This window comes from Cyanistes caeruleus, chromosome 3, assembly GCF_971803275.1.
Source record: "Cyanistes caeruleus chromosome 3, bCyaCae1.hap1.1, whole genome shotgun sequence".
Lineage (NCBI taxonomy): Eukaryota > Metazoa > Chordata > Aves > Passeriformes > Paridae > Cyanistes > Cyanistes caeruleus.
In genome coordinates this window covers 92448617-92473999 of record NC_141703.1, presented here as the reverse complement: position 1 = coordinate 92473999, position 25383 = coordinate 92448617, and the positions used below count along the sequence as shown (strand labels likewise).

General features: G+C 44.1%; 1 protein-coding gene and 2 long non-coding RNA genes across 5 annotated transcripts in view; 2 read left to right on the top strand and 1 right to left on the bottom strand.

Annotated features, from left to right (window-relative positions):
- The window catches only part of GAP43 (growth associated protein 43), a 195261-nt gene that overhangs the window by 138562 nt on the left and 31316 nt on the right, over nt 1-25383 (top strand). The gene's annotated exons all lie outside the window — the stretch shown is intronic.
- LOC111939267 (uncharacterized) lies at nt 6169-21420 on the bottom strand. Its single transcript, XR_002869214.2, has 3 exons — nt 21219-21420; nt 20570-20721; nt 6169-6549 (listed from the first exon to the last, which is right to left on the bottom strand). It is a non-coding gene; the product is annotated as an uncharacterized LOC111939267 (long non-coding RNA).
- Nucleotides 21480-25328, top strand: LOC147654353 (uncharacterized). 2 transcript variants are annotated; one of them, XR_015285006.1, is made up of 3 exons: nt 21510-21630; nt 22583-23231; nt 25081-25328. It is a non-coding gene; the product is annotated as an uncharacterized LOC147654353 (long non-coding RNA). The 2 variants fall into 2 exon arrangements; XR_015285005.1 differs by having other exon boundaries at nt 21480-21630; nt 22583-25328.

The window sequence follows — 25383 nt, the reverse complement described above, 5'->3', positions numbered from 1 at the left end:
TTTCAGCTGCTTTCAGCAGACGTCTATTTTGCAATTCTTTAGCATCTTGCGACTGAAGGTTCTTTTCACACCCTGCAACGTGACTGTTTTGCCTTTCCGGGGCTGGTGATGTGGGGAAGGGGGGTGGCCTACATCCACATTTGGGGGACCTACCAGAATCCCCCCTCTATTCTTTTTTTTTTTTTTTTTTTTTTTTAATAGGGGCAGTTATATTGCCTAGGATTTTCTGTCTGTGGTTCTGAGGGTGTGGATGGGGCGGAGGGGGGGAGGTGGAGGGGAGTGTTGCGGCTGGCAGGAAACGTGATGAGATCTGGCTCTACCTTGGAGATAAAGGAAGCAATTCTTCATCCTATGCCAAAAAAGAACGGATGCCCAGTGAGCCTTGATCCCTGGTCAGAACACTCTCAATTGCTCCTGTTTCTGATGAATGGGAGATGCTTTATGTGCCTGTGCTGTGAGGTGGCGCGGAGGACAGGTGTATTCATTTTTTTTGTGTTACAACAATCTGAGCAAGAATTAACCCGAAGGAATTTTTATTTTTTTTGTAACCTATGCTATAATGAAAAATCCAATTAAATAATAACAAAAGCATTAGCCTAAGGAGGGGGAGAGTCACCCTCTTTGCAATATCCTTCATAGTACAACCAGTTAGACAACTGTGCACCAGCTGGTAAAGAGACAGAGGACCACGCCTCTGTCAGCTCTGAACTCGGGTGGGATAAGAGAAGCTCGTGGTGTGAACCTGTTGGAAACCCTCTCATTTTCTTTCCTGGTACTGCCTGGCTTTTGCTATAAGGGAATTGAGATGATGAGAAGGTTTGGGTGGGGGCTAGTTTTCAGTGTCAAAATTTTTGTGTTCAAAATGATAATGAAATTAGAAAAAAAAAAAAGCGACGCTTAGATCATTTCCCCCTCACCCTTCCCCCTTTTATTTTGTGTGAAAGTCCAAACCTGCTCTTGATTAAGAGAGCCTTTTTGGCTGAGCCTCTTGGATTTCCTTGAGAGGATGCTGGATTTATGCAGTTGGAACTTTGAGGCAGGAACTGACCCTAGATATCTTTGCAAGGCATTTTAGAAACTTACAAGAATTACGAATTTGTGAGTAGTGACAAAGAGCTTTGGTCCTCGTTCTGAGCACAAAACTCAACTCGGGCACAGCACCACACTGGTTACTTTCTTTATATATGCGTAGAATTCAGTGTCTCTTACAGTGTAGCACTGCAGTATTCTGTTCACACGCTGATGTGAGTAACCACAGTTCCCGTGAACAGCACAGTGTTGAAAGAAGATTCAGGTTAAAGTGTGTTTCTGAATGGAGATGTGTGTGCTAGCAAACGAAGGAGAAATTTGTAGAATAATGGGGAGGGGCAAGTGATTGGGATAGAAAGAGACCCTGCGTCATCCTGTGTTTTTCCTCATGCAGGTTTCTCAAATGCTTTGCAATTAATGATATGCTCACTAAAATCTGGAAGGAGGGGGTGAAGGCTGATGGGGGGGAGGGGGGGGAACGTGTTGCAGTCAGCCAGCAGAGCACGTTCTGATGGCAAATACGGGATGAAAAGAGCAGAGGAGGAGAAGGAAGGCAGACAGGGAGGCAAAGTGACAGAGCAGTGGGCGGAGGTGCACGGCAAATTTTAAAATAAAGTAGGAGCTCTGGGGCTCTTTGGAGTCAGAAGAGAGCTACAGGGGAATAGGGATCATTCTGCCCATACCACGGCAGCTCGGGCACTAAAGCCCCCGGAACGACACTCTGTCGCACCTGTTCCTCACAGCTCCGCGGGCTCAGCCCTGCCTTTGGGTGTTTCCGTGGCATTTCTGGGCGCGCAGGTGCCGCGCTCGCCCCGCACGGAGGCGCCGCATGGCGCCCGCCCCTTTGCGCGTACCCGGGCAGCGCTCGGCCCCGCTCTGCGAGCGCTCGCCCCGCTGCTACTACGGCACGGGCACACTCGCCACATGCTCCTCTGCTCAGCCTCACGCAGCCACTCGGCTCACACAGCTCGCTCAGCACGGCTGTGGCCGCCTCAGCGTGCTGGTGGATGGCGGTGGGCTCGGAGCCGCTCCTCCACCTGAGTGCGCACCGCCAAATGTGGCAGCTCGCTCGGGAAAGCTGATGGTGCGCTGGTGGAGAAAGCTCTGGCTGGGAGGAGAAAAAGACCTCGGTTTTCTCAGCGTGTGCTCTTCCTCTGTCCCCACCCAGACCTTTCACTGAGTGAAAAAGATGGAAAGGGTTCCTCAGCACGGTCAGGAGTTTCCTTCCCAAAATAAAGATAGCTCTCCTCAAATTATTTTTCAGGGGAAGTCCCTGGTGTCCCGCCTTTTTGGCAGCTAAAGAGCAAAACGTTGAAATTACAGGCTTGGGCGTGGAAGAAATCTCTTCACTTGTGTCTAGGTGTGCCTGTGTGTGTCTGTCCTCCCACCCCTCAGAGACAAATGTTCACACGCTCATACCTTGCAGATTATTCCTTCTTGTGGGTGCGATGCCAGTGTGAAGAGTGAAGTATTTGACTGACTGACTGACTGACTGTGCCCGCCCATGAGAGATGTAGATAGCTAAGTGTTGTCATTTCTGCCTACAGCTGACTGCAGCTCTGAATCTGAGCCCACAAAATATTCAGCTGAGAGGTAGCATAGCTGAAAGGCTGGGTCGAGCTATAGCTGAAAACCTGAACTCAACCTTTCCTGCCAGCGAGAGATGCAGTCAGTAACACGCAGGGCTGGGCAGTGAGATAGCTGGCTAGAAATGCAAGTGTTGCATGCCCTGCATGCTAGAACAGATGGACATGATGGGGGTATGTGCTCAGTATTGGATTGCATGAGTGATTAAACAATAACCCGCAAGCAGGTTTCCCACTTGTGGGTGAGATGAGTCTCATTCGTCACCAGCCATAGACGACGGCTTCCCTCCCGTTCCATCCTCTCCTCCTCACCCCAGCGCCAGAGAGCCAGCGGCTGCAAAGGTTTAAACCTGCCACACCCATCAAATCAAAGGAGGGAGAGGGGAGAAGAGGCAGTCTGCGTTTCTTCCCCCCTCCACACGAGCAGCATGAATAAACAGGGCTGTACCTCTAAAGATGCAGTTTAATGCAATTGGAGAAGGCAAAAGCATTAGGGAACAGTTCCAGCAATTACAGCCAGCCGGTGAGGTGGCTTGTCATTCCAGGAACTGCAGAGGTGTACAAGAAGGAGGAAATGGAGAAAGAGAGAGAGGAAGATGCCCGCAGAGTTGAGGTTTCTTTGCCTCAGGATATGAAAATGTCTCAGGCTTCATTTAGGATAACTTAATTATACTGCACGATCCAGATGCTTAAAAACTTGCAAGGCGTGGTCTTACCTTTAAACACCACTGTGGACAGAGGAAAAGGGGTATTTTAAAGGAAAGATATCTATCCACACCCCTCCTGCCACCATTTGCCAGCATGGTGTAAATCACCACAGACTGCTGACTTCAGGGCAGAGGCACTTCATCTGCACCTTGGGAAGAGTCTAGCCACTGCCTCTGCCTTTCTGAGAGACACTGAGCAGCTTCTGTGCTTCTTCCAGTAAACAGTTGTTCCATGGAAGTTTAATTATGCCAGGTCCTTGCTATTTCTCTTCCTGGGGCAATACCTCTGGGAATTCTTCTGAGAAAGGTGTCTCCAGAGAAACAGCCCTCCCATCACCCTCTCCTCCACTGCCTTTGCTGACTATTAAAGACATTGATTTCTCCTAGATCATGTAATGTAACTGTTCTTAATGGCACAGACAAGCCCCTCCTAGGGAACTAATTGCAGGCAGAGATTCCAGTGGGAGAAGGACAGTGGTAGTGCTTAGTGGGAAAGAAACCAATCTGCAGATCCAAATTGTCTTTGGCCACTTGCTCCTGAATCGGAGTCCCAGCAAAAGCCAGTCAGGCAGTACCCACTGGTATGCAGAGGCATCCCTGCCTAGAGGGCTGCACTGAACCTTCTGTGTGACCATTCCAGGCTGGGGACATGTGTTCAGCCCAAGGAACCATTGTGTATTGTCTGAGGACTTGTCCTGGCCTAATGCTGGGGTTGCCTGAGTGATCTCAGGGCTGCTCCTGCCTCAGGATAAGAAAATGAGCTGTAGCTCCAGGCTCTGTCCATGCCATGATGAGAGGGTGGGCAACACTTGGATGTGAGGATGAGAGGGACCCCTCCTTCAGTCATGTGGCTTTGACTGACTAGAAGGAGAAAGTGCAAAGAATTTTCACCTCAAATCCACTCTCACTTCAGGCCAGCTGTGCTGGACCCTGAGATTAGCTCAGTTGGTTAGAGCATGGCGCTGTTAACAAGGCTGTGGGATCAACCCCTGGGTGGGCCATTCACTGAAGTGCTGGACTTGATGATCCTTGTGGATCCCTTTGAACTCAGAATATGATCTGATTTGGATTCTGTGATGCCATCCCAGGATCATCCTGCATAGATATTATATTTCCCTCTCCCCATTTCCCAGAGAGCAGGAATTTCTCACTACTGGCAGCTGCCAAGTTGCAACACCTTTTTGTGCTAGTGGGAAGGTGAACGAGGCCCATTGGCCCTTGCAAGATGAAGGTAGGCTGATAGCCTTGAATGATGCAAATAAAGGATGTGTATTCCTGCTTGGATTTGCAGTGCTTGTGCTGTGAGGCATGCGCTCCCCGTAGTGACTCTTGTGCTCCATGCGCTGTCCATGGTAGAGGACATGGGGCAGAGGTAGGTTCTGCCTAATCTCTACCAAGCAGGCAGGTATCTGCTGAGGGAATTGGTGTATTGACAAGTAAAACAGCAGCTCTAGCATGAAGGTTGCTTCTGCTTTTGACTGAGATAATTTGAAGCAAGAGCACCAGAATCACAGAATATTCTGAATTGGATGGCACCCACAAAGATCACTGAGTCCAGCTTTTAAGTGGAGTCCATATGGGACGAAACCCACAACCTCGGTGTTATTAGCACCATGCTGTAAAAGCTGAGGCCTCCGCATGCTTGTGGAAGGCTGGTGGTGCCTTGCTGACTGTAATTTGCTCAGAGCATGCACTGCTGGCCCATGCCTCCTTCCTTCTGTACAATCCTCCTGTTGTCCTCTTCCTGAACATAAACAACTTGTGATTGCTTAGCTTTGGGCTTCCTCCTTACACAAGGAGGGCCATTTTTTGATTTCAGAATGAACAATATCTCTGATGATAGTGCTCTAAAGACCCCTGAGGATGAGAAACCTTTTGATGGCTGCTCTCTGTTTTGATGCCCTTTGGAAGTCACTGTGTGAATCCCCTGTTTGCTGGGAGTCTGACAGGTATCAGGGGAAGGTTTGGCAGCAGTCCTTACCTGTCTGCATCTAAGTTTTGAAATCCCAGTGTTCAGTGTTGTAAAGAAACAACCACAGCCCAGTAGCTCTACACAGAGGAATGTTGGGCTGATAAGAAGAGGTTGGTCATCCAGAAAGGCATGGTGGAAGGTGCAAATGCTTGCTGGTAGAGTATCTTGCTGGGGGAGTACCAGAGCAGGTACCCAGATGAAACACCTTTCAACATCTGAAGTCCAAAATCAAAGTCAGGAATCCATCCACATTCATTTAATCTATAATTCCAAGATCCTCCTGAGCACACCAGGAGGTGACATGTAACCTCAGAGCTCTGATGGCCTCATGTGGAGAAGGTGTTTATATTTCCTTAGGGCTCTTTCTATCACCTGCTGAGTGCGTGTGTAAAACTCAATGGCTTTTCATGGTTGTGAGCACCACAGGCCAGTATAGAGGAATTGGTTTAGGGAGAGCTGGTTTCTCTTTCTGGAGGTGCTATTAACCTGCTTTCTTGATCTAAGCATACATTCTCTGACTGTTATGGCCATCTCTGCAAGATGCTTCTTTAATTTGGAAACTAAACAATTAGAGTGGGGAAAAAAAAACGGGATTCAGAAGCCCTCAAGTGAGAGATATTTTAGACAGGCAAAGCTCTGCTTTATCCATCCTCAGTCACTCCTGCAGTGCTAGGATGCTTATTTAGTCCCTTGAGTTCCTTTAACACAAACCATTGATTTTCTTCTCAGACCCAGGCTTTATTACAATGGACCAGAGCCTGAGAGTAGGGCTAGAACTTAGTTTTCTCCCTGCTATTCACCAGAGTGGTAGCTCCTCCCTGACCACCAGTGATCCAGCCTACAATATGTGTTATGGGGTGAAGGAATAGTGTAATGAAAATAGTGATTTGTTTTTAATACAGCAAAAGGAATTTGTGCTTTTGGAGTTACACTGCTCCTGCTGTCTCCGCCTGTTACTCATTCTGTCTCCTCTCCCCATCTGTTCTGCTCCTTGCCTTCTCCCTGCTCCCTTGACCATGCAGTCCTCCTGCTGCTCCTTCTCTCCCCTAGCTGGGTCCCAGCCCTGCATAAAGCTGTGCTTCTTGGGAGCTCCTGCTGGCAGCATCAGCCACTACTGCCAGGGTCTGGCTCCCTTCACCTTTCCTGGCACCGGCATCCAAAGGAAAACTGGGTTCCTTCTTCGTGCTCCAGCTGCTTTTGTATCTGCCCCGGTTCTCCACTTGGGCAGAGTTGCAGCTGACACAAATGAGCATCCCTAGACAGAGACAGAAAAGTGGTGCATCTTCAGTTCTCACCTTGCTGTTGGCTTAGATACAAGGTTGCCCAGCCACAGCAGTGGCTGGGAAAGGTATGGCTGCAAGAGGAGCAATGCATGCAGTACAAACTAATGCCAGCTTTCCTGATGGTTCCTGCTCCTTCCAGGCTTGTCCCTTGGCTTCTAATGCTACTGTTGGGTGGCAGGCTGTGCTACAGCCCTCTTGTTGGCCCAAGACAGGATGTCCTGAACCTGCCAACCAGGGATGGTTGCCATTTACGTCCCAAAAGGGAAGCCAGGATGTACTTACAGTCTCTTAAATTATGACCAGTAAGTGTCAGTCCCCTTCATTACTCATCTTGCATCTGAAATTTCTTGAATTAATTCCAGCCATAATCACAGTATATCTCTATTTATAGAAAGCTGGGACATCTCACAGTATTTAGGCATTCTCTCTGGAGAATACACCTTTCTGTAAGAGCTGGTAATTAGTAAAGCTAAAAGGCTCCAAAAGAATCTCACTTACTTGGCTTGAATGCCCCTAAAATTCAGGGGGTCAGGGGAGTGTGCTTGGATCTGAACCCCACTCAGCAGGTAGTTTTATTCCACCCTTCCCATAATTGCCTGGAAGTCCTACTGTGCTTTCAGGAACTTCAGGGTATTTTATGAATTGGGATGATTTATAATAATTGGTAATAAACAAAATAATTTACAGTTCTGATTATTCTTATAACTTAAGACATCAATTAGCATTCAGTTCATCAGTCTGTTGAGTGGAGTCTAATACATTTATTTTATTAACAGCATCCAATGACCTTATAAATCTGCAATGTTAAGTACTCCAGGGCGTGCAGGTTGGGCACCATGGTACTATGCTATGCTCTTTTGCAGAAGAGGCCAGTCATTTATATTAATTCAGATTGAAACCAGCAGGATGTAAATCACAATGGTTTTGAGCTGACCATTGTTCTCCTTGTATCATTCCACCTTCTGTCTGCTTACAGCTGTAAGACTAAGGCATTCAGTGGTGGATTTATAAATAATTTAACAAAAAATCATCTAGGTTTGAAAGGGTAGACATAAAGAAACAGGTGTCAGTTGCTGATTTGCTGACAGTAAAATTGCAGCCCTTTGGTTTCATGTAAGAGTGAAACCCACTGCTGGAAATCAGCCCCTGAGCAAATGCAAGGAGGGCATCACCTGCTCGGCTGTGCCTGCGAAGCTGGGAGACAGTACTGGAATGATGGGGAACTGAAGCAAAGGGGCTGTTAGAAGCTGAACCAAAAGTTTACCCCCAGCAGGGACGCTTCACTGTGTTCCTTCTAAGTGTGAACTTTCACTTTACCTAGTGCTAACATTTTAATTCTTAGCTTGTTATGTTGGGGAAGTCAGACTGGCAGCTTGCACCAATCTGGATTGCACAGGCTGAGATGATTCTGTCAGAATGGAGGCTTTGCCTGATCAAAGATGAAACACTGTGGATTTAACCCTTCCTGCTATTTTAATTTCTCATTAAAAACCCAAGAGAATTTGAAGCCCTACATAGAGTTCTGAGGACTGACAACTCCAACAGAAAATTGATGTTTAATGTTGACTGTTAAAATTGCAGTCAGAACTGTGATAGGGATGTGACCAGTCCTGCCTGGAAGCAGCAGCACTGGAAAATGGTCTTTCCCTTGTATCCTAAATTCCACTCAGAATACCAGCTAGAAGAGATAAAACCCTAAGGAAAGGACAAATGGAGCAAGGAAAAAAAGATCTTCCCCCAAAATAACTTAAGAACTGAAGCCAGCTGAAATCTCCATGAAGTAAACAGAAGCTGGGTAACTTCCAGAGAATAGTTAGCAAAGTTAATACATGAAACAATACTTGAAGCTCACTCTTTTATGATAAAGCTGGATATGCAGCAAAAAGACAAAAAGAACTATCCATTATGATGATGCCACTGTACAAAACTCTGTAGGAGATGAAAAAAAAAAAAAAAAAAAGACAAATTAGTGAAAAATTACCCCAATGGCTCATAGGAGCTCTTATCAAATCTTCTTCTAAAGTTCAGTTAATTCTTACTTATGTTCATTGTTTTGTTACTTTGAGTGGTATGATTCCCCAAATCAGGAAGAGATACCATGAGACAATGCCTTATCTTGTAGAATTTAATTACTTTTTAATCAGGGTGTGACTGCCAAGAGGAGTCTGAAGCATCTCTCAGTATTTTACCATTGTTCTGAACTGAGAAATAAGGGATTGTTCTAAACCGAAGTATGTTCTTAGAGGTATCTCTCATAGGCTGTAGAACTTGAGAGCTTCCTTCCTTTCTAAGTGTGGAGGTGCCTAAAGCCCTCAGACAATTACACTTAGAGCTGTAAAGTTCCCATAACATTCATAGGCATGTTTACTGACATGCCTAGATGATCCTCAGTTCAATACACAGACAAAATAATAATTGAGCCAGAGCAAGACAGTGAAATAATATCATGCTGACTCTCTCTGTTTATGGTACTCATGGAGAGGAGGGGAGAGCTGTGGTTGAAGCTTTACATCAGGCATTGTCAATAAGGCCAAAGGATTTTATGCCCATTTTGCATGTCATCAGTAACGTGATCAGCTGCAAGTTGATGGCTAAAAGAAGTAAGAGGAGCCACAAAGGATCAAGATCAGGATCTAGGAAAAGAGCAGAACAAATCAGGATGTACTCATGTAAGATGGTTCTTTCAAGTCATCCTAGCTCATTTACTAGGTGAGGGAAGCAATCTCTGAACCATAAGCTTTGGATGCTTTGAAGACTCGTGAGGGCTGGATGAGGTGTCAGAAGGCTGGAAACATGCAGAAGATAAAAAATTGCAGACTACTCAGTTTAACTTCATTCCTGCAGAAAAAAAAAATGGTGGAAATAATCAAATAAAGGAGATTATTAGGAGCCAGCACAGATCTGTCAAGAACAGATCACGTCAAGCTAATTTAGCTTTCTTCTGTAACAAGCCTTGTGGATACAGAGGAAGCAGTTGTCATACCTTGTCATTTGTAAGGATCTTGACATTATCTCACAGTCTTTTATCATAAATGAAGCAAAGAAACATGTTCCAAAGGAAGGCATTACAGCAGGGATGCAGAATTGGTGTAGATAATTTTACTCAATGAGCAATTCTCACTGATTTCCTGTTGAAACGGAAGACTATTGAGCTGGCTGCCACAAGCTTGTGGCCTGCTAGTGCTTCATATTTTCTTTAAACAGATTGTACTTTATATTATAATTTTAACCTGGATAACTGTCTAGAGGAAGTGTTTTATAAAATCTGCAGATGGTATAAACCAGCTGTGGTGAGCTGGGGGAAACCGCTGTAATTCAAGAAAAGCTTGTCAAACCAGGGACCTGGTTTGAACAGCCTCAGAGTGAGTGTGAAGTGCTCTACATGGGAATGATTAATGAATTGCAGCCACTTCTGCGTGGGAGACCACAGGCTGTCCTCCAGGAGGGGAGACAGGGTCTCTAGAGGACCACAAGTTCAGTGTTAGGCAGGAACATCATCCTGTTGCCAAGAAGGGGAACACCATTTTACCAGGCTGTGCAAGTGGGAGCACAGGCTGTCAGACACATCTCATGAGCCTTCAGCTCTGATGTGTTCAGCTGAAATGTCCTGCCTTAGTTTTGTACTGCACTCTGAGGAGGTGTGGTCCAGTCAGAGGATGTAGACTGGGATACTGAGAATTGCTTGAGGTCAAAGGAGAAAAGACTGAAATAATTAGAGTTGTTTAACCTAAAAGGAATAAGGCCAAGAGTAGTCCAGATGCTAGTCTGGCAAGTGAAAGAAAATAGGAGTAATCTGTTCCTGCTGCCCATGATATATAAAACTAGGAGTAATGGTCTTTAGTGGGGTGTCCAAAAAGACTGTGATGCACTGTGATATATTGAGTAAACTATGGCAGCTTCAATCACTGGAGGGCTGCAGGAAGTATCTCTGGACCAGAGGATGGACTAAATAGTCTCTTGTGCTCCTTAAACACTATTTCATATGATTATTGTCAAGTATTCACTGAAGCAGAAACTGGACCCAGTCTGTCCACTTGCAGGACTGTGCTTAACCAGTAGGATATAAAGTGATATTTACTTCTGGATGCTCTCTGTCTCTGGCCTGATGATTATTTAATTCTTCCATGGAAAAAGCTAAGGAGCTTAAGCAGGAAAAGATAGGAACAACTTGCTTTTGTAAGTCTTTTGTAAGAGGGAGGTAAGACTTGAGGTCTTTTCACATACAGTAGAGATCGAATCAACATCTTCCATAATTTAGGGAAGCTCGTGTGTCCACTGAGATACTGAATAAATACCTATTTACTACATGCTGTCAGAGAGGAACTAGAGTTGTTCCTTTCAGTGCAGGGGTTCAGGGCTTGGATCCAAACCAGAAGATGCCTCCCCAATAAGGTCCCAGAGCAAGATGCCTAAACCCAGACTGTTTAGATGTCACTTTGTCTTCAGCATTTGTTACAGGCAGGTTCAAGAGGCATTCACTTGGTGTTTTATGGTACTGAGGTGCCCAGTTTTACCCATATTTTCTAGTGGACTTAAGGCTATGGTTTCAGCAAGACATCTCACCTTCTTCCTAGACTTAGCTCCAACATCTGTTTCCTGAACACAAACATCTGCTGGAACTACACACCGAGGTTCCCTGTTCATCATCTTCACAGGAGAATTATTACAAGAGATTTATCAATTGGTGGCTTCTTCTACCTGCCTGACATGAATTGTCTCAAAGCATTTGTATGGCAGTCACTCAGAAATTCCCAACCAGAGTGCTGTACTCCTACTAGAAGTCACCTTCAGTGCTTAATCCCCTCTGCTGCCATTATGATGTGTCCTAGTGGCTGCTGGGAATACAGAATAAAACATACTGAGATATAATTCACCTTCTCTGGATGTATTCTCATGCAGCAGAAGGTGTATTCTCATGCTGCATGGGAATACAGAAGAACTAAAGCTGATCTATGATATCTTCCAGTATCTCATGCTAACTCCATATAACCCTTAGGAAGATATCCTTTGTTTATTCCTGAGTCTTTTCACAGCACAAGAGGGGGAACAAGACACCCTGCCTATAGTCAGGATTACCCAGCTTCTGGGAGATGAGATAAATTGCAAAGTCAAAGACAATCTTTTCATCTACATCAAACTTTGCTGGGCTTTTCCTGTTTGGACAAGAATTTTCTTGGTAGGGGTCTTCTTCAAATAGTCACTGTGGTTTTCTAAATGTGTTTGTCTGTTGAGATTAGAGGAATAAAGCTTTGAAAGTGCAAAGAATTTTTCAACCATTTAATTACAGTAACAGTTAACACCTTTAGTAACAGTTGCACCTTTATAATACAAAGGAGGAGAATGTTATGATTTCAAATGATGAAATTTCCTATTTTCTCCCTTTTTAGTTTACATTTAAAAGAAAAGATTAAACACCTTTATTAAGCACACATTTAGTTTTCAAAGTCAAACACTTAGAATACAGAAAGTTAATTAAAAGGGTTGCCTATCCATCTTTAATTTGTCTTCTCTCATGAATAGACTTAAAAATGTGGTTCTTAATTATATGATCAAACACTGGTACCTTTTTTTTTTTCAATAGGATCCCTGTCTCATTCAGTGCACAGAATGGAATATACTTAGAGACTGAATGAGTTTTGCCATAAACGAAGCTGATTTCTATAGGTCTCCTGTTTCCTTTACTGCCAGTGATGAAGGTTATGTATTGAACTGGGCAGGGAGCTGTTCAAAAACAGAAGAATGGTCTCATATTTTGACAATTGAATACTGCCCTGAAGAATTAGGCTTTTTCCTGCCTTTTGTCACAAGTTCCTATGTGATATGAAAAGGCCACGTAAATGAGGTTTTCCATGGGTGGCCACTAATTGGTGTGTTCTCATTTTCTGGGTTTTCAGCTTGAGACACCTGGGGTCTGACTTGCAGAAGTGCAGAGCTGGCATTGTATGGAGGTTTGCTGTCAACACACACAGAGCTGGGGAAATACTAATCTGAGCCATCACAAACTGGGGACCCTAAATTTGTCGTTGCTCTGGCCATTTTGACCTTAGCCTCTTTTTGTTTGATTTTAGTGTCTGTAAAATAGAGATAACAACCCCACCTGTCTCCCTGGGAGAATAGCCATTAAGGCTCATGAAGCAATGAGATATCCTGGCAAAATAGCAACACGGAAAAAGACCACGAAGAAATCAGTATTCTGAATTCAGTGATGGGCTTGAATGGTGTGTGGTAAATAAGGCACTTTGCTGTGCTTGAAATTAGGATAACAGGAAAATACTGAATTGCTACCCACTCTGTGAGCTCTGTCCTTTGTAGTAGCTGAGGTGGGGGACACTTGCAAGGAAAAAAATGATACAATAAGAACTATTAAAAGGCATCTGCAGGAGGAAGTCAAAGTGAGGTTTTAGAGGTAGTCTCCATTTTAGATTTTCTGCTTCCACCTTTAACATGTGCCCAGAAAGATGCCTGTAAGACAGGCTTTCTATGTAATACATGAGTCACATTACTTTTAACTTGTGCCTGTGAATGATAGGTTGCAAAATGATTGGAGAAAAAATGGGCCAAAGCTGTTATCGCTGAAACTAGTACTACAATTTTCATTGATATTGGAGGGTTTCAGCTTGGATCCTTAACAAATCAATCATGGAACACTTGTTATTGCTCGATTTGTATGTGAGGAAACTGAGGCACAGAAGAAAGTGGAATAATCTGCTGCAGTAACTTTGTCTTTTTTCCCTGTATGCAACCAATAGCTTAATATACCAATAGCTTAAAATAGCTTTTAAACTAGCAGTCACATTCCTTCTGAATGAATTAATCTAGAAAGGACAGAAAAAGGAAAGGTTTGTTTCTCTCTTCTTCCCCTCCCTTCTCCTCACCTGGAATAAACTGAGTAGTGAAAATAATTTGTTTGATTTATTTTCCAGTAGTGGGTTTTTTTGTCTGTGGGGTGGAACATGCCTAGGGGACTCCATGGGAGGATCTCATAAGGAAGAACTGACCCTGAAGTACTGGAAACAAGCAGGTCCATGCTGTCATAGATCCTGTATTCTGAGCTTGTGGTGTGCTCATGAAGCTCTGGGTTGTTGCCCCAGAGGATCTCCAGGTGGGGAAGGTCTGGATCATAAGCTCCACACCAGGGTACGCTTAAGAATGAGATCAGAGCCTTCAAACTGCACTTAGCAGGGAGCCTGAGAAGAGACAAGAACCTTGGTGGCACACTGTCATCCACTTTTACTGATGAGAGCCTTCTCCAAATCTGAATATGCTGTTGCTGAGACCAGGAATATTTGTATTGCCTTTCTGAAATCTCAGGTGTATAAGATGGAACACAATTTTCTGGTCAGGCAGCGGTGGGGAATTTTTCCTGCTGTGGCTACATATGCTAGCTGCTGCTGAACTGTTGTGTTGCCTCCTAAGCCTCTGTGTCCATAAATTATCTCCAGAAGAAAGTTACTTCTCCAAGGGGTGCACAAAGCCCTGGTGCAGAGCTGACAGCCCAGCCAGAGATCAGAAGAGATATTTCATGGAGGCAATGTAGCTGGCCAAAAGAGGTGTCGTTCTCAGGTCTGGAGGAAGGACACTGTCCCTCTGCCACTTAAGAATGGAAGTGGAGGGGCTGTCAGTGTAGGGAAGAAATAGACCTTGTTGCTAAGTGGAAGTGTGGCTGTCTCTCTGGGCCAAACCTGATGCATGTGTGCCAGGAATGCAGTGGAAATGTAGGGCTTGTATTAGCTTTTGTGAGATGGTGGGGATTTTATAGTCCCTACTATTCCCAAAGCAGATGGAATTTTAAGCTAACCTTGCTGCAGCTGTTGTGGAAAAGCACACTGCTACAGCACAGAAATGGAGGGGTGGCAGAAAAGGCAGCAGAGTACATCAGGAGATAATTATATTGGAAGTATCTGCGATTGTGGGGCTTCACTGGCTTCTTATCCCTCTAGAAGGAGAAGCACTGGCTACAGCAGATATTACTGTAACTTGTACTGAAGGGGCTTTCCCAAGCTAAGGTCAGCCTTCCCATCTCACAAAGTGCAGTAAGTGGCCCCACTGGCAGGGCTTGCTTGCTTCTCTTCCATGGTTCTGAACTGTCCCTGCAGAGAGCAAAATGTGCTTCTTGTTGCTCTGCCTCATTATATCCACCCAGTTCCATCTTTCACATATGATTCATTTTCTCTCAGCTTCATGCACTATGGTTTCATCCATACTGATATCCCCAACCTGTAATTTTTCAACTTCTCTTGGGCACTTTCTTCTAAACTCTTCTTGCTGTCAGGTGCAGCAGACAGCAGAGGATGCTGAGTTCCTCTGAGGGGTACCATACAAAGCAGTTCTGCTGTTTGAAAATCCATTTAAAGCTGAGCAGCACAGAAATGACTGGAGAAGTTGATCAGAATTGGAGATAGGCAAAGTTTTTTAACAAACCACAAATTCAAGTACTGTGGTATAAACAGGAGGTCCTTTTAGAGCCAGTGGCAGTGAAATAGTGCTCAGTTATACAGAGCATGGAAAGCGCTAAACAGGATTTCTGCCATTCCTTTGCTCCACTTTTATCAATGCCCTGTGCTTCTGCCCTGCAGCAGCCCTGCAATTCCAGCTCTGATATTCCAGGGTAGCTACAGAGCTGACAAAAACTAGGCAAGGGTATAGCTGATCCTTTGAACAAAGTAATTCACTGTTCAGTAGATTTTTTGCACATATTAAAAGATTAAATCTTTAGGGGGCTTTTCCCTGATGCAGTAATTGTGCATTCATTAAATTGCCAGATAAGATGTATTTTCTATTAATTTTTTTTTTTTTTTTGCTAAGAAACACACTTCATTTTCCACTGATAATTCTGCCTCACCTAATTCAAAGATGGAAAACTTGTGGCTTTGGAGCCAGAGGCAGCTACTGAGTGATTGATGTATAACTCCCACAATGGAATCACAGAATCATTTAGGTTGGAAAAGACCTTTAAGATCATCGAGTTCAACCTTTGTCTGATCAGCACCTTGTCAACTACACCATGGCACTGAGTGCCACATCCAGTCACTTCTGGAATGCATCCAGGGGTGGTGACTCCACCACCTCTCTGGACAGCCCAGTCCAACGCATGGCATTCTTTTCTGTGAAGAAACTCCTCCTCCTGTCAAACCTGGACCTTCCCTGGTGCAGCTTGGGGTTATGGAGAGGTTGTATTACTGCCAGCACATTGCTGATCTTATGAGCGCTTTTTTATCTGTATCTCCTTGTGGGAGGAAGCTCCCAGGGGCTCCTGAGGCCACCTGGGAAGTGAGTCCTACAAGCTCTGGGACTCAGCTGGGCACCCAGCCTCGTCTCCCATCCCACACTGGATGCTGGCACCCTGGCAATCCATTGCTTGTTTCTGCCTGGGAGCTGCTTGTTGAAAAATCCACCACCTTGCCTAAGCGTCCTGGATAGGGGCTTGACACCTCTTGGACATTGAAACTTGCTTTGGGCTTTTGTAAGATGCTGATGAAACCAAGAGGTTTGAGCTCCCATGATGTAGTTAATTGCATTTTAGAAATCTGGGAAAAAGTTGAGTTATACCACATTATTGGGAGTGGAAATGGATTTAGACTTCAGGTGCAATATGAGCTAATATATGTGTGGTGAAGACCACAGAGAAAATATGTTAGAAGAAAGTTATTAAAGATGCTAAGGCAAATATAAAAAAAATAAGACAACACTGGGAATGTAGCTGTCTGTGCAACCTCTGTGTGGTCTCCTCCTGTGAATGCATTTCAGTACACTTCTGATAACAGGAACACATTTTTCTTTTCAGGGATTCTGACCTCATTCAGGTCACAGAGTGGACAGTGCTCACTTAATGAGCAGTTACTCAGTATTTTGAATTATCATAAGTCAGTTTGTGATCCCCCACAACTTTGCTTAATAGTATTCAAACCTTGCTCTGAAATCAGAAATATTCATTTTTCTCCTGAGATATCTTGTGATTCTGAGCACATCCCTAATATCACTTAGTAAATCTTTGCAATACCCGTGTGAGATAACTGAGTATTTTTACTCCATTTTTGCAGGTGGATAGCTGAGGCACAAAGAGTTTGGTCAGCAGGATGCCCTAGTTTTATGTCCTGAATTTCAGAAACAGAGTGCCTGACCTTTATTCATAGTTTTTGTTTTCAGTTGCTCATATCTGAAAACATCTCCCATTACTGTCAGCTGCAGCTCTGAGTGCTCGGCACTGCTCCAAGTGAGACTCAAGGTGTCTGAAGTCAGCTACTCAGAGATGCAGAACTTGTCACTTGGAATGACCCCATGAAAAGCACGGGCCAGGATAACAGAGGAATCAGCAGCCAAGGTGGGGCAGGGGTGTAGGACAGCCATCTGTCAGCTGCCTTAACACTGGAATCCTCTGTTCTCCTATGCCAAACTTTTCTCTCCTGCATTTTAACTTTTAACTTCCAACTGCAAAAACTAGGACCAAGATTTTAGTGTAATCCCTTTATACCCCTGAGTTTCCTAAGCTCCAAATATCCAGATTTCCTACTAGCGCTTTAAGTCTTCTTTAAGCTACTTTGTTTTACTTTGCAATCTTGCAGCAGATATTTACAAGCCCTTTTCCAAACACCGGCAGGGTGGTATTAGGTAATTTACAGAACTGCCCTAACAAATAAGATTTATATAGGCGGGAGTCTAGAAGGATTTTCAGAGAGCCTTGGTGCCTAATTCGCACTGGTTTCAATAGGATTAAGGCAATGAGACATTTGTTAAGATCCTACCATTCATTCCTTAAAACCTGGCCCTTTAATTCTTCTTTGAGCCAAGTTTATAGGGAACCACTAGAGCTAAAACATAGGAATGTATACTAAAATGTTAATAATTCATGGTAAAGTCCTGTGAGAGTACAATCTGTAATACAGGTGTCTTGTGGGAATGTGTTATATTTTCTTCAGGCTCCAAAAGAATTGCTTCTGCAACCAAAAGAAATTACATGCCAAAACATTTTTTCTCTGTTTTGCACTGAAATCAAAATGTTAGTCACCTGAAAGCCCCAGCAGGTGCAATTCTACATGAGTATCCTCAGATATTCTAAGGATCAGGCAGATTCTGAAAATTTAGTGGATGGTTTGAGAGAGTAGAGAAAGTGTTTGTACATTCATAACTCATTCTTTCTTGAAAGGATCAAACGAGTCTTGTTGAATTTAATCTGTTGAAAAGTATTCTCTATCTAGGGTTAATTTCTGATTTAATTTCAATAGTGAATTTTAGTGAATTCATTATGCAAACTGACTTCAGGCAGTGTATTCCTTGCAATTTCCTCACTTACTCCACTATGTTTTTACATATGTGTGTGTTTGTGACATGCAGTTGATGATAGTTGTACAATATGATTTCCTCTCCCTGACTGGGAAGGATGGAAAAGAGTTACAAAAAAAGGGAAAAAAAAAAAAAAGGAAAGGAAAGGAAAAAAAAAAAACAAACCACCACACTCCTGGGCTAAAATTTTAGATAGATAATAATTCACTGTGATGGAGATTGCATGATTCATGTATTGTTTCTATTTTCCTGACAGAAGGACCAGTTAATATGAAAAGTATAGTACAATAAGTGACATGACCTGACCACATAATGTAGACATTTGCATACCATAATCTGGGTTGTTTGAGGAGACCTATGGTATGCTTGACTCCAAAGATGTGTCTTATGAACAGTTTTATATTTTTATTGTTAATGGGTCAATAAATTGATCTGGCACAAACCAACCTTGTCCTGTGACTTCCTGAAGAAGCAGAATCATGACTTTCTACCAAAAAATAACACTGTATTTAGATGGTGCTAGGGGAAAATAAGCTGGCTGCTGCAGTATCTGAATTGCTTTTCCTTTGTAAACCAGTGTGCTCCCTATGCCCTTTCAACACACTCCCATTGTCTTGTCTCCCATTGCTTGTTTCTTTGCTTCCTTTCTGACACCACAAAGGAGACCTGGCCGAAGGATGTAGAAATAATAATGGTTGTCAGTGTTATAAATCCTTATACATTTGGTTTTTCCTTAGAGTGAGCACCTCTTCCTTCATCTGGAAGGAAGGACGATAGGAGCCCTGATGGAAACTCTTGGAATACTGCTGATGAGGGTTTGACTTTCTTCTATTTTTTCTTACTTTTCTTAGCTGCTTCAGCTGCTTGACATCCTCAGAAAGCTCCTAAATGTGATGAATAGTATTTGGGGGGAACTGACAGGAAATGGAGCAGTCAGATTCAGGACAGCGTTAGCAATCTAACCTGTGTGGATTGCTAATTATCCATAGGACATGGTCATTCATAAGTTCCTTTAAGCATTTTCCCCCTTTCTTTATCCCCAAGTGCTTAGCTATTTTCAGCTCCACCTATTTTAATGGCTGCAGCTTTTCCTCCTGCCTTTGGGAGTCTGATCCACACATTGATTTATTTCGAGCTATATTGCTAATTACTATTTTTGTAAGTATAGTGTTTCATTATTCATTGAAGCTGAGGAGACATTTTAGTAATTTCTCAGTAGAACAAATGTAAATTCAGTAATCAAGTAAGATCTCTGGTTAGTGTTTAAGAGGACTAGGAGGAGCGATCTGACAAAGAAGCTGGTATGACAACTGAGAGCTATTGATATATGAAGGAGTGTTACTAAGCAAGCAGAAACAAACTAATGTCAGCATGGACAAGATGCAGGGGCCAGCTGAAACGCTGGAAGGAATTCTTTAGTTCACCAAGGGAATCAATTGCCATAGGAACTCAGAGAGTCAGTTTTTGGGGCAAATGTCCAGAGACTGGTACAAACCATTCCTGCAGAATTCCTGCAATTCATTCCTGCAGAATGGATGAAAAAAATCAGCCATGCTGCACTGTACAGGGAAGGTCTAGCAGACCCTGGAGATTTTCCACTGTATCCTCTTTAGTGTGTGACAAAGCTGCTCAGTGTGAACTGGCCCTTACTGAGAGAAGTGGAAACACTGTCCATTTTCTGTTGTTAGATCAACTGTGCAAGTTTCACAATGCTTTCTGTTTGGCTTTGCATGGGTTCCTGAGAGAGGAAGGTTCCTATTCCAGAAACCCATTAGTCCTTCTCAGGATGGAATCCCTATTTCCATAGCATCAGAGTAGAAAGAAGTGGAAGTAGCTTTGTGCACTCTGCCTGCCCAGCCACCCTAGGAGTTCTTACCAGGGTCCCTTTTCCCTCAGCTTCTCTTCCAGGGGGCCTCTGAGTAAAGCCCCCCACACAGGGGTTTCTGGATGTAGAGTACAGTTCTGCTACAGGTGCACCAGTTGCAGTGTCATCTAAACTGTGTGCCTGGGAAAAAGACACTGCAATATGCAGTGCTTTGAGGCTACTGACATGCTTCTTGGTTGAAGGATGGAAAAAAAAAAAAAACTAGAAGACTTTATGAACAAGATACTAAATACTTATTGAAGCCCTTTTTTAGTAACAGCTTTAAAATGGGAAGACTGGGGGGTGAAAAATTGAAATAAATAACAGTTTTTCTGGAGCAGGAAGACTTGGGAGAAGATCTGGATGGCTGTTTAAATGTGGCTGTGATACACTAGCCATTAGAAGCGGAGGATCCAAAGACCTGTGGCTTTTTCCCTATCTCATCCATTCAACATGTTCCCTTTGGCCAGGGGTCTTTATAGCACTAAAATAGCAGGGTCCACAAAGGGGTTTTTGCAGCAGGCACTGCAGGATTGCCTCCCCCTCCCCCCTTTTCAATAGGGTTGAATACAGTAAAGGAGCTAAGGAGGAAACCAAATGATGTGGCTCAAAGCCACATGTGCATTTCCCATAGCTCAGTGCCAGGCTCTAGGAAAAGGGATTAATCCCTGGGGTTACTGAGTCTGGTGTTCAGGATCTTCCCAGTCAAAACCATGCCCTCACTCTGGTGATGACCCACCTGAAGAAGGAAGAGGGGAGAGGGGAATGGCACAACATTATGCCCTCATGACTGTGCTACTCAGGAGTGACAGCTGCAATCACAGGCCAAAATGATCAGTTTTACAGACCTTGGGAAGCACTGGAGTTACACAAACCAGGCATGGTCTCAGGCAGTCAAGCACAGCTTCTTGGGTGAAAGAAGCTGTGTCATACACGTCCCCTCTGGAGACCTTTTCAGGTTCTGTCAGACACTTAAGCCCCCTTTTAGGATGTCCTTGTCCTGCAGTGACAGGAGGAAGAAGATAAGAGCATGGCATAAATACTGCACAATGCTTTACTGAGCTACACCCCGCACATTTGAGGTTCTTGCAGCACTACAAATACTAATTTAATTATGCTCAGAGTCCTTCTGGAACTTAACAGTGTCTCCATTTGTAAGTTTGGGGCAGTGGACAACAGAAGTCTTGTTAAAATTGTCCCTAGCAAAATGTCACTGGAATCAATGAAATGAAGCTCCACTTTCTTCATATGACATTGCTTTTGGCACTGGACTTCTGTGGTGGTTTCAGGTTTGTGTAGACCTACAACTCTGGTTTTTTTTGGGTTTTGCTAAGAGCAGCTCTGATGACTTGAAAGACTGTATGGTGCTCCTCAGGGAATGGGGAAGATGTTGGCTAAAGGTGATGCTTGGGGCTAGGCTCTCTTTCAAGACTGGAGAAACAAAAGACAGAGGTCTGACCAGCAGGTTAATGGAACAGTAAAAAAGGCAGTGCTTACTTTACTGGCCTTGCCAGATCCCAGTCAAAAATCCTGGTTTCTGCTTTCTTCAGCTCACCCTGTAATTTCAGCTGGGATACACACCTTTGTCCCTCCTGAAGTTTAATTGCTGTGTATGACTGAAGGCACAGGTGGCAGCCACAGGGTTTCACCCCAGCTACAGCTGTAGTTCAGGAGAAGAAGCACCTTTTCTCCTTTGTGCAGGTGCTAGGTATAAAGCAGTGGTGGTGTCACAAAGGGCAAGTCCCACCTGACTAACCTAGTGGTTTTCTGTGATGGAGTGACTACTCCAGTGAACAGGGGAAGGGCTACAGATGTCACCATTTGGACTTCTGCAGGGCTTTAACATGGTCCCCAGTGGCATCCTTCTCTAAACTGGAGAGATAGATTTGATGGGAGGATTCTTTGGAGGGTGAGGAATTTGTTGGACAGTTACTTCCAGAGGATAGTGGTCAACAACTTGGAGCCCCTGTAGACACTGATGACAAGTGGTGGCCTTTAGGGATCCATATGGGGACCAGTGCTATTTAATGCCTTCCTCAGTCACAGTGACACCAGCATTTTTGCAGAGAACACCAAGCTGAGTGCTGTTGACAGGCCTGAAGGATGGGATGCCCTGTGTTTCCATGGAGGGAATGGGGTAGGAGAGGGACATAAGCTTATGCTTCCTGTGGAATTCATTCTGGAGAACCTGCATAAGCCTGGACTCTGGGGAATCTCAGCAGCTGTCTGCTCAAGATCCCAGGGGAGCAAGTCTGAGCAGGAAATTAGCCTCTGTGCCCTGGGTGCAGCTAGATCAGAAGCAAATATGTCCAGCTCTCATGAGGGCAGGCACTCTGAGCCACCAGAGGTTAATAACAATTCCCTAAAAATTTTTGTGGAGTCCAAAGCTAAGCAAATAACAATTCCCTGAAAAATTCTGTGGACTCCAAAACTAAGCAAGCAAGGAAAAAAAAAGAGACTGGTAAAGAAAAGGTAGGAAGAGAGCGACATTGATAATTCTGGGTTTCATTACCTGCTCATGGTCAGTAGACTATGGATTCAGAGTCTGAAGGTGCTATTTCAAAAAAGTCCACATAGCAGCAACCATACTTGCCCAAACTGCCCCAAACACAGCCAAGCAAATCACATAGTTTGAGCTTAAAAAGACAAAATTTCTCTTTAGTCCAGTGACTTCCAAGCTTGCATTTCTATCTAAGCACATCTGAGTGAAAAATCACCTATTCTTTAGATGGACTTTTCTAATCAAAGCATAGTTCAAGTGAAATTTTTCACATGGTCCTTTTGCTGGATTTCTTCAATATGGGCTATTTTGGGAGTAGATTTACACTGTCAGTTTGGATACCTTCCTGCTTCCTTTCTAGGCTTTGATCCCTTGATTTGAATGCCTGCCGACTGGTTCCTGCTGGAGTGACACAAGTATTTCCCTCCCAAAAGGAGACTAGACACAACTGACAGTACAGTACGCATCAGGATCCAGCCTCAAGCAAGAGCATAGATGTTGACTGTGCCAAACACTCAAGAGCTTTGATACAGTCCCCACAGTCCTTGTTCCCTGGAGTACGCTCATACACTTAGGCCACAGCCCAGGGTATACACACACCCTTGGCATGAGCTATAAAAGCACCACCTTCTCAAGTTCCAACCCAGTCCTGTCTCTGAGACTCTGGGAGCTTTGTATTGAAATATGAATCCAGCCTGTGCCCCAGAACCACCAAAATGCTCCACAGAGCCCAGACCAGACCCAAGGCAAGTGTTTTCCCATGTGAGCTTCTGTGCTCCAGAAACATGAACATCATCCTGAACATCATCCACTTCGTGTCCCCTTCAGGGGACTCACTTCAGGCTCTACTTTCTGTCACCCAGCCTGCAAAGGCAATATAAGCAGTAGTGAGTGCCTTTTTACATTTAACTGCTGGAGCTGCTGGAGCTTCAGGGTGGTAGAGGACATTGAGGTTGACCACCAGATTAAGAGAAACAGGGTGACAAACAGAAGGGAGAATAACAAAACAGGTGAGGAGAGTATGGATTTATTAAGAAGGCTCACTAGAAGTATCTAAATTGGCCTAGCTTAGATTGCCTTCTACCTCTCTTTGCAGCCACTGTACACGAGTGAATAACATTCATCCATCTGCCTGACTGTCATCTTATTTTAATCTAGGCACCATAAAATAGAGGGGAATTTTCCTACATATGAGAGGCTCTTGTAGAAGAAAGGGTGGAAGCTCTGTTGTTAGAGGATTTGTTAAACTGGAGAGCTGAAACCCTGCTAGTTATACCCTGGGGAACAATCCTGCACAGGCCTTCAGAGGGATGAATTAACCTTTTCTTTCTCGAGGGTGTTTTACCCACCATCACCATAGTCATCCTGGGAAAATAAAGGAACTCTGTTTCCTCGCCTTGAAGACAGGTTGTGCTGACAGGTGCCATCCTCTAGCCAGGTGTCTTCACACCATTTAACTGGGTTAAAAAAAAACTGTTCTGTGTGCTAAATTGCTTCCTCACTTCCCAAAGCGTGAAAGCCTTTTCTCTCTTTTCACGTGTCCGTGCTTCACTCCTTCTGGGGAGGCAGCTGGTCTTTTTTTTTAATACATTCTGCTCCTTAAATGCTGCCTCTGAGACAAATCAGGTCGTGTGGAGCCAGGCCCATGAAAAACACTGAGGTAACTCGATCCTGGGAAATCACTGGGAGTTGGATGCCTAAATTTCCTTGTGAGTCTAGGCCCAAGTAGCCTTGAGTAACATCAGTAAGAACATACATTGTGTTCTAGTCAAGAACAGAGCATGGGCTGAGACGCATCTTAACCCCACAAATAGCACAGGTGTTTGGGTGATTCAACACCAATTCACCTAAATATCTGAAGGAAAGGTTTCCACACATACTTCTGCACAGGTGTTTTGAGAAAGGAATGACTTCGGGCCCATATTTCTTTGCATGAAGAACACAGTTGTTTGTTTTGTGTTTTTTTCCCCAATAATAATAATGTATCATAATTCACTTGGGTGAAATGGGTGGGCTTTTGATAAGTGTCAATGGTTCTATGGATGTCCAGGCTCTGGGCAGTATTGATGCCTTTTCTGGAGAAAGGTGTGTAAGCTGTAAATCTGGGCTCCCAGCACGCAGTTTTCAGAATACTGGGAGATGGCCACATGCATCAAAGGGCTCTGGGATTTGGTGTCATGTTTAAGAAGAGCTCATAACTAAGGATAGAAAAGAGCAGGATAGCAGGGTGATGGCTGAGCATATAGCATGGCTATAGCATACAGCAGCCTGTTCCTAGGATGAACATGGAGGAATTTGATCCATGCTATATATTGGAGGGCAGAGAAACACCAGGAAAAGGAGAGCTAGAGAGAGATGCAGAGGGAGCTGTGTAATATTCAAACACCTTTCAGTGAAAGAGTAAGTTCTTTCTTGGTCTCTCCACCCCAGCATTCAGAACACAGAACAATGTGATTATTTTTCCAAGGAAAGGCAATGAGATACACCATGAGAGACAAGTGGACTAACAGCAAGCAAAGACCAAAGCACTCAGCCCTCTCCTTTCTTTGCCTGTATGTGGCTGCAAACACATGGAACATCTAGAAAACACCTAGGTTCTTCATTTCTCCTTTCCTGAAATACCAGCACAGGAGACATTTAAAGGTTATAGTAGTACTTCCTTAATGCTTTGACATAATTTAACCCCCTCCCTCCCCCACCCCATAAGCTGTGAGTTTGGAGATGGAAGGTGTAAAAGCAGACCAGGATTAGAAATCTTCTTGTCATGGCTCCAGGAAATTTCTACATTCCTGGTACCTAAGAACTAACCTCTGCCCTATCTGCGATTTAACATTAATTTCTTATCTCCTACTCTCTCAGCTACGTGATAGCAAGGAGATTCTCACTTACAGGAACAGTCTGCCTGGGAAGGGATGTCCTAGAAACCTGGAGGTGTGGCAGACAAGCAGATGGGGATGATGAAAGGATCAGCCCTCTAGGACTGGAAAGATGCTGTGGGCTGTGTAGGTAGGGACATAAATGTGTGTTTTAAAGAGGCAAAGCTTTGTGTACTGGCTTCGTTGGGTATGTGAGGATGGTCTGAATAAAAAAATGGACATTTTTGACTATGTCCTTTTATAGATATTTGGTTCTTCACCCACATGCCTCAGTGATACCTTTTTG